This window comes from Saccoglossus kowalevskii, unplaced genomic scaffold (genome assembly GCF_978046115.1).
Source record: "Saccoglossus kowalevskii unplaced genomic scaffold, keSacKowa6.1 SCAFFOLD_95, whole genome shotgun sequence".
Lineage (NCBI taxonomy): Eukaryota > Metazoa > Hemichordata > Enteropneusta > Harrimaniidae > Saccoglossus > Saccoglossus kowalevskii.
The window spans coordinates 16,579-27,216 of record NW_028188635.1 but is presented as its reverse complement, the minus strand read 5'-3'; the positions used below and the strand labels follow the sequence as shown (position 1 = coordinate 27,216).

The 10,638-nt window shown below is 39.1% G+C and overlaps 1 long non-coding RNA gene across 1 annotated transcript; it reads left to right on the top strand.

Annotated features, from left to right (window-relative positions):
• Window positions 1-5,924: 5,924 nt before the first annotated feature.
• On the top strand, window positions 5,925-10,322 carry LOC146726061 (uncharacterized). Its single transcript, XR_014928666.1, has 2 exons — window positions 5,925-6,609; window positions 10,078-10,322. It is a non-coding gene; the product is annotated as an uncharacterized LOC146726061 (long non-coding RNA).
• The last annotated feature ends 316 nt before the right edge of the window (window positions 10,323-10,638 follow it).

The following is a 10,638-nucleotide window of genomic DNA, read 5'->3' as shown; positions in this document are numbered from 1 at the left end:
TGAGTACCAATCACAATCCTATCCTCATTCTCAGCGTGATTACCATATTGATAATTTTTCAAGTCACTATAACTATGCATATGATTATACAAGTCCATGCTACAATGACACTCGCTCTCATAAAGAATCAAATCTCAATCATTTTAACTATGATTTACGGGAGTTCGGACCAATTTCCCGTGTATTAATTTTACGATCTGTCACAGCGGCTTACAGTGATATATTTTGAGTTTGTTCTTTGTTTGATACATACCAATCAACGTGAACATTATACTAGTGTTTGGCAAAAGAAATAGAAAAAGAAAAAAACGTCTACATCTAAATGCTTGGTTCATGTTGAATCCGTAGGACTCGTACAGTTACGATCACACGGTAATCGCGGAACTTTCACACTCAGGCAATAACACAAGAATGCATTTAATAAACCCGTAACGAAACGTAACTTAAATCAATTTACATACAAAACATATGTTTGGCGGTATTAACAATTATCAGTATCGATCATCGGTTCCATATATTCGGACACATTCAATGACCTAATACGTGAATGCAATTTTGACCCTTTATCATATTCGATGCGTAATATCACAAGATTCTTTCGTTTAAATTATATTTCTAACGAAACAGTACCAGTTGCTGAATGCAAACCCTGTTCGGCATTTGTTTGAGCTGCTTTCGTTGACATTATCTAATATAGAAAGACAAATTCACGGTTGACGAAAATTCAGGGCGATGTGTTCGTGTAAAATATAGCGCCCGCACTCAGTGGGGGGGGGGGGAATAACGCACACATACAAGTTTAATTATGATTACATCGCGTTCTACCTTATCTTCATTTTGGGTCTCGTGGAGACCACAGTCTATTGATCAGATCAAACATGACGGGCGGTGCCAGCAAGACGATCCACTCACGCAACTCTTACGGCTATTATTCTGGATTCGGCTTTCTAGTACAAGATGGAAAGGGTTAAAACACGCCCGAGTATGGCACAGGTGTGACACTTCTAAAGACGGATTTAGCATTCCACCATGCACAACGAAACTAATTTGATGGACAGTACGAACTGCTCCATTCGGAGTTATCCTACAAGTCCCGTACCCTCTGCTTGTAGAACCACTCCAAACCCAACACCCATACTTGCCACAAACTATTCGTTTTTCCAAAATTTTGAGTTTTAGAGCAGATTTTTCGTTGGCTGAGAGATCGCTGATTGAGGTTGCCATATCTATTGCGCTCATACGCGAGTGCCCTACAAGAGTTTCAGTCTTGTAGTAGTAGCGGTGACAGTATTATGCAAATGCATGGGATCGACGTCTCAAATACTAGTGAAATTGTAGCAATAAGAGAGACTGTCAATTATTCGATTTACGGAGATCGTATTACAAAAACATCGAAATACGAAAAATGACCACGCCCAAATATTTCATCACCACAGCAATAAGATAGCATTGCATTAGAAGGGAGGGGGCAATTTGAAATTAAAACTGGGCGATTTGCACGAAACACCTTGTATATTGTTTGTTTATGAAAGCTTCCCTATTGTTATGTATATTAGTAAACACCACGGTTACATTGTTATACAAACAGGTTAACCAGTGTAACTGTAAATGTTTATTAGTTTGCATATGAGAAATGAACGATGAGAACTATAGAGCACCTGATATTGAGTGGTATAATCGAATGGAAAATGTTACCCGAGATAGAATGTTTCCGATGGACAATTATGACCATAGGTGAAACCCGTATTTTTAGCATCAAAATAAGTTTGAAGGTTGCCCTCGTGTTTTATAACATTTTTCGTTTGAAAATTGTGGCATAGGTCTGCTTTCCAAATAAGAATTGCGTGCAAAATTGTTTACAAGACTCATTGAAGGATTTCAAATGTATAAGAAATGGAATAAGTTTCTAAACCAAACACTATTACCCGACCCTCCTGCGTTTCCCAATTTGATTGCATATGCCCTCCCAAGTATATCTACAGTTATATCTAGAGTGGACGTTCACAAATTAATTGAGGGGTGAAAGTTAGTGTTAGGATTAGTGGTGGGTGCAAAAGGTACTCTTTCCTGAGAAATTCCTTAAAATATATCACATATCTATATGTTTTCTCAAGAATCGTGATCAGTCATCATGACCATCGTATTGCTATTAACTGATAGAAACATTGTATTTCTAAGGATGCAATAAAGTTATTATTATTATTATTATTATAATGACCCACAATAATCTATATTACATACCACATAACACACCCTTTATTGCTTTAAGTATTGTTGGTTTTATCAATGTAACGCGATTCCATCTGTTCCCTTTGATATATAATGAATAACGTTAAAAACATTTCGTTGCATGGACGTATTTAGCCAAGCAAATAGAAAACAACGTCACAACCATATGTTGACGTGACCAATTATTTTGATAACAAATACAAGGTCATGATCGGTCAACCGTAGGACACTTTCGTGAACATCAACGTTAGGAGATGGACTTCATTTTCGTATAAAAGTGATTACTTGCAAATTTCTACAGGATGAGTGAACGAGTGTGTATTGATATTTGTTTTACTGATTTTCAAAATGCTCGTAAGTGCGTTATGCATTATTTGATCTTAATTTTTCCCGATCCTTATACGACGGCAACGATTGGTCACGGAGTTTTAAGTCCTAGTCGAACTCTTCTGATATGAAGCCCTCGCCGATGTATATTACAGAAAATCTCTCGTAGTCTTACTTCATCCTATGCACGGAGTAGCTGGTGTTCAATTTGATCAAGTCTAAAAGTAGCCCAGGTCCAGTTGACTCACTGTTAGACTGATAACTTTGTCTGGGTAATATTATAATGGAAGCTAACTTTAGCAAATCGGAATTGTCACCACACACTCGACTCGACAAATTATAGTGATTCTTTTTTCATAAATTTGTTTTTTGGAGAAATTAAATAATGCATTTTTTTTATCATTGCGTACCAAGGAATTGTTCTAAAAGAAGTGATTTTTATGACAAGTTTCTCAAAATACATTACTGTAACACACACAAGAATGTTATTTCAAGGTGCCATCTTAAAAATTATGTGTAGGCTCTACTATAACGCTTCGAGTTCGAGCCGAATTCAAAGTTCCACTACCAGCGGGGAAGTGAGCGGCTGTCGCGCCCCCCAAAAATGCGCGACCACTTGCGCCTACTGACTACCGAGCATGTTGCAGCACATATACATATATATATAATCTTTAATTCGGTTCGGACCTCGTTACTATCATAACGGGTTATTATTCATTTTATAAAAGCTAATTTTCTGCGCACTGTTGTGTGTGTGTTTGCAAATATGTTGATTTGAAAAAAAAATATTTGATCATTTACTAGTAAACTAACGGTCCTGTGGAGTGGCTAAATTGAAAAGTAATTACGTGCTGGTGCACGGACGCGACAACTTTTGTCTCTTGTCGTACACACGTGTAGATGTTGTGCTAAAAATAGGTCATCATCTAGGTGACGCAGACCAAAATAGAAATTTGCAACAGTGTTTAAATTGCGTTGAGAACGAACGCGAATGTATTAGACCATTTCAGAAATTATATGCCGTGGTTTCTGAAACCCAAGGTCATTCAATTATGTGTGTCGTTCTGAATGTAATCACGTGTGAAAGGTATACAACCATTATCCTTTCTAGAGTGGGTGACAAATTGAAGGCAAAATTATGTTTTTAATTGAATTTGCATTTATATATTTATTATGCGAAGAAAATAAAATGAACATATATACACATGAATAGTAGTAACATTACATTTTATTTTATTTATTTATTGAATACTCGTGTATATTTATCACCCACATTCTGATTTTTACGCAAATCGTTCCACCCAGTCAAATTCATGACAAGTGAGTCTTATTATTTCAAGATGGCTAGCAAAGGCAACGTACGCAAACTCATCAACGGAGTAAAAATAGGAATCAAGTGCCCATTTCTGAGCTTATTTGTAGAGGAGTATTTGTGCTTCACACGAGAACCTGGTGACATCATTACATCAAAGGAGCTGTTTTTTCATTATGAAAATTTTATATCATTAATGACAAAAAATGATCGCCAGACACAGTCAATGATTAGTGAGACTCGTTTTCATAAGGTACGTGCTTTTGTGTGGCCGGGTGATCGATGATTGAATTTGTCATATCACCACAAATTAAGGAAATACAGACGAGAAATATTTCACAATGACAAGTTTCTTTCTTTTTTTCATTGTGTTTGGATTTGTTACATAAATATTGTAAACGTTATACAAATTCAGAAAACTATACATTGCTTACATCGGTTATACATGTGCAGGGAATATTGTGAAACGCTAGTGTAATTCGGGATCAGTCTTATATATTATTTGTGTTTTGTAAAGAAACTACACACCAGATTAAAAGTACGACAATTGATTAAAACTAGTCAGCTATAAAGAAATAAAATACATGCGTTGACATAACTACTAATGGAAAGATTACACAATAAAAAAATGGGCAAGGGGTCACCCTTCATAACTTCCACTGGTGTTTAAATTTTATAATTATATCATAAATTGTATCTCATTTGACATGTGGTATTTTACAGCAAATCAAGGTTACACTTGTCCATAATGGCATATCGCCAGTCACCTCGGGTGGTAAGCGAGGTTATCGCGGGTTGAATATGCGGCAACATCGGCTAAGAAGGGAACAATCCTCGATGTCTATTAAAGAAAAAACAGAACACTTTTTGAAACGAAAAAAATGGGATGAATATATACAGGTACAATGCGGAACGTAATTACAAAAAAATAAGCAGAGTTATTAAGCAAAATATATTAAACGTGGAGATCCACATCTGTGGAAAGTTCACACCTTTATATTTAAATTTGACGAGTTCTCTCCTGATAATGAGGGAATATCTCAATCTAGAATAAAAGTCTTAGTATTTGTAATGGTTTAATATTTTGTACATCCATAGTATAATGATTTAACATCTCACTATAATGAGATTATATATATTGTTATGGGGTGCATGTTGCTATACTGAAATATAATTACTATGTCACATGTAGCTCATTTTAATCAATGCATAATCGTTTGCAATTTCAAAATATGTTTGCATAGCATAATTGACGAATCCTTCCTTGCTCTGTATATTCCTGAACGAGTTTGTCCCGAAATTATTTAGCATTTCTTTTCACCCATGTTTTCATTAAAATGAGTTACACTTTCATAACAAAATACTCTGTTTATTATAGGAGTTTCTATCTCGAATTCGAAATAGGAAATAAATGAGTAAATTAAACATGTTTTACGAATCAAATGCTATTATACATGAGTGTTATCTCATGGAAAACTGACAACGAGTTAATAATAAGAATACATTATTTGTGTTAGAATATAGAGAGCTGCTAAGTTGTTCGAGTTACGGACATCGAAGTACGAACATCGAATTACAAAAAAAGTTACATTTTGGAAACCACACCCACTTTTGTGAGACCTCGTCCAAACTGTAACTCGATTAACTAGTCAACAGAATTCCGAGTTACAGGTAAAATACATTTTTAGTTGTTGAAGGTCCACATTTAGTAACTTGAACTTTAAGTAACAGTTAACCAAACATCGAGTTACAGGCAGCATGATTTTTTTTAACGTTCAACTATTAAGTATGTTGCCCATAACGCGAAGTTTTGTTACTGTGGAATACTTTATTTTCGCCGGAATTAATTTTCGCTGAAAAGGCTTTTTGGGCGTTTGCTTGGAATTTATTTTCACTGATTTTGGATGAGTTTAAAGTGAAAATATAGGAAAAAAAGTATATTCGCTGGATTTTATTTTCACGGAATCATCCCTTCAGCGAAAATAGCGAAAATAAATTCCAAGCGAAAATAAAGTATTCTACAGTAACTGTTGATTGGCCATAGTTACAATTTGGGTGTGGTTTCGCAAAAGGGGCGTGATTTATAAAATATGGGCGTGGTAATATTTGTAACTCAATGTTTTCGTAACTCGATGCTCGTAACTCTAACAGTTCAGTATATAGAATAGATATTTTGTTGTTTAATGTATTATGACGATAAGATTTGGTACATGATCTTCCCAGGGGATCACTGGTAAAACTCACGGAAAAGCGAGGCACCCAAGTGTTCTAGAAATTATGCTTCATAACAGGGTCCCTTTTCGACATTCTCAGAAATCAAAAAGAATGATATCGTTGCTAGCTTTATATATTGTGTAATATGCGGCAATGATAGTTTAATTTAACAATTATTTGTAACTAGTATAGTGTACATGTAATAAAAGAGTGTTTTTATATCGAAAATATATTTCGAGGGCCGATTTTTGAATTTGATTTTTACTAAAAGACCCCCAGAATAGTCTAGTGAAATCAAAACAAAAAACAATATTTGTTTACATTGAAATTAAGGTTGAAGTCGTTAACAGAGATTTTAGAGAAGCGGGAAAGTGCGCCTTTGCAAAACAAGATATAAAAGCAAATGAGATAATTGGGGTGTACGACGGAGAAATAATTGACAGAGCAGAGGCTGAACAACTAGAACGACAGTATGCGGTAACAGGTGAACGTTGTGGCATGTATCACCTGGAATATTCCGGCATGGTGTGAGTATATAATCAGCCACAATATTTGCCATAATATTTTCTTAGTGTTAGTAGTTATATGTAACACTACTTTCATACAATTTAATGTAAAACTAATGAAATGAATTATGCACTTGCTGTCACACACTCGCTCTTATCAACTAGCTCGCTCACACACACACACACACACACGCACAATGGCAATTCACCCATTCTCACGCACTCGCTTACCCTCTCCCACCCCAATTCATTGAACTCAAACACTCCACCCACTGACACACACAAACTCGCACACAAACTCACTCACCCACCCATTTGATCATCCTCCAACAAACTCACTCACAACTAAATCTAATTCACCCACAACTCTTACATTATCAAGCCACCCTTTCATTAGGTCAACCGCAATTCACTCATTACTCTCAACTGATTGACTAAATGAGTGACTCATTGTTTAATAAATTCCTTTCTACTCACCCACTTAACAACGAAATAATTCAGTAACAATCAGACATATATTATTAACTCACCAACCAAATGACTTGCTGAGTGAAACATTGATTTCTCTCTGACTTGCCCACATTTCATTAACCCATTTTAACTCGCACACGCTATAACTTAACTGTCCCACCTTACCACTAGCTCACTGATTTGTCAACCCAAAGATAGCTTCATTCGCTCACTTAATCAACACTAAATCTAGTTAATTCACTCAGTCATATGTACATTATATCAACTTACTCATTACACACTTGCCAACTCAAGCACCCATTCGCTCACCAACAGATTGACTCACTGTTGTATATATAAACACATCCATCCAACCAACCACCCACCCATCCATTCACTGTCATACTCAAATGACGCATCAATTAACCCTTTCACTCACTCACACACACATCTTCACTCACTCACCCTCACCCACTCAGCTTTACTCCCTCAGCCTCACCTTCACTCACTTTCTCACCTTCACTCATCTTCATTCACTCACTCACTCACTCACTCACCTTCATTCACTCACTCTCACCCACTCACCTTCATGCTCACCTTCATTCACCCACCCTCACCTTCATTCACCCATCCTCAGCCTCACCTTCACTCACTCACCTCACCCACTCACTCACTCACCCTTACCTTCACTAACTTACCTTTACCTTCACTCACTCACTCCTTCACCCACTCACCCTCATCTTCATTTACTCACTCGCCCTCATCTTCAATCACTCGCCTTCTCAAACTCACTCTCACCTTCACTCACTCACTCGCTCACCTTCGCTCACTCACTCACCTTCATTCACTCACCCTTACCTTCACTCCCCCTTATCTTCACTCACTCTCATCCACACCTCCATTCACTCACCCTCGTCTTCACTCACTCACCTTCTCTAACTCACTCCCATCTTCACCCACTCACCTTCACTCACTCATCTTTACTCCCACTCACTCACCCTCAGCTTTACTTACTCACTCACCCTCAGTCTCATCTTCACTCACCCTCATTCACTCACTCACTCACCCTCATTCACTCACTCACCTTCAGTCACACACTTTCACTCACTCACTCACCCACCCACCCTCACCTTCACTCACACTCAGCTTCACTTCCATCAGCCTCACCTTCACTCACACACCTTCACTCACTCGCTCACCTTCACTCACTCACTCACCCACCCACCCTTACCTTCACTCACTCGCCTTCTCTAACTCACTCTCTCCTTCAATCACCCACCCTCATCTTCACTCACTCGTCTTCTCTAACTCACTCTCACCTTCAATCACTCGCCCTCATCCACACACCTTCACTCACTCACCCTCACCTTTTCTCACTCGCCCTCATCTTCACTCCCTCACTCACTCACCCTCATCTTCATTTACTCACTCGCCCTCATCTTCACTCACTCGCCTTCACTCACTCACTCACTCGCTCGCTCACCTTCGCTCACTCACTCACTCACCTTCATTCACTCCCCCTTATCTTCACTCACTCTCATCCACACCTCCATTCACTCACCCTCGTCTTCACTCACTCACCTTCTCTAACTCACTCCCATCTTCACCCACTCACTCACCTTCACTCACTCATCTTTACTCCCACTCACTCACCCTCAGCTTTACTTACTCACTCACCCTCAGTCTCATCTTCACTCACCCTCATTCACTCACTCACTCACTCACCCTCATTCATTCACACACTTTCACTCACTCACTCACTCACACACCCACCCTCACCTTCACTCACACACTCACCCTCAGCTTCACTTCCATCAGCCTCACCTTCACTCACTCACCCACTCCCACCTTCACTCACACACCTTCACTCACTCGCTCACCTTCACTCACCCTCTCCTTCACTCACACACCTTCACTCACTCACTCACCTTCACTCACTCACTCTCACTCACCCTTACCTTCACTCACTCGCCTTCTCTAACTCACTCTCACCTTCGCTCACTCACTCGCTCACCTTCGCTCACTCACTCACTCACCTTCATTCACTCACCCTTACCTTCACTCCCCCTTATCTTCACTTACTCTCATCCACACCTCCATTCACTCACCCTCGTCTTCACTCACTCACCTTCTCTAACTCACTCCCATCTTCAGCCACTCACTCACCTTCACTCACTCGTCTTTACTCCCACTCACTCACCCTCAGCTTTACTTACTCACTCACCCTCAGTCTCATCTTCACTCACCCTCATTCACTCACTCACTCACCTTCAGTCACACACTTTCACTCACTCACTCACCCACCCTCACCCTTACCTTCACTCACACACTCACCCTCAGCTTCACTTCCATCAGCCTCACCTTCACTCACTCACCCACCTTCACTCACACACCTTCACTCACTCGCTCACCTTCACTCACCCTCTCCTTCACTCACACACCTTCACTCACTCGTTCACCTTCACTCAATCACTCTCACTCACCCTTCACTCACTCGCCTTCTCTAACTCACTCTCTCCTTGAATCACCCACCCTCATCTTCACTCACTCGTCTTCTCTAACTCACTCTCACCTTCAATCACTCACCCTCACCTTCAATCACTCACCCTCATCCACACACCTTCACTCACTCACCCTCACCTTTTCTCACTCGCCCTCATCTTCACTCCCTCACTCACTCACCCACCCTCACCTTCATTCACTCACACTCACTCACCCTCACCCACCCTCACTCACCCTCACCCACCCTCACCTTCATTCACTCACCCTCATCTTCACTCACTGCCCTCATCTTCACTCACTCACCCACCCTCACCTTCAATCACTCACCCTCATCCACACACCGTCACTCACTCACCCACCATCACCTTCATTCACTCACTCACTCACCTTCACCCACCCTCACCTTCATTCACTTACCCTCACTCGCCCTCATCTTCACTCACTTGTCCTCATCTTCACTCACTCACCCACCCTCACCTTCATTCACTCACTCACTCACTCTCTCATGTTAATATCATCATGGCCATATATTTTCAGAATAAATCCACACAGTGAAAAGAAGATGTGGGAAACAAGTGGAATTACCTTTTTCCTGAACCATTCCAAAAAGCATTCCAACATTGTCACAAAACAACTGAAGATTAATGACAGGCCGTGTGTGGTTATGATTTCCAAATATTACATACCAGAAGGGGCAGAATTGTTATATAATTATGGTGATGAGAAAGCACCATTTTTTGCAAATTCACAAACTTTTCCAAATTAAAGTAATTTATGATCTATGTTCGAGTTGAGTTGTGTTGTGTTGTGTTGTGAACATGTAAAATAACAATAAAATTCAATATTTCCTTGACAAGAAATTAAAACACAGTGAACATGCTAAAAACATCAAAACATTAAAATTAAATGTCAGTTAAATTAAATAGTTTTACAGCATTCAAAAGTCAGGAAATACACAATTGAATATATGAAGTTTCACACGCAAGTGCCACATGACAGACTAATTGCTGAACATTTTCAAAATCGCTAAATAAATGAAATTTATGGTATATGCAAAATAAGGTTTATGTAAACGTAATGAAACTAATTTTCTTTTAA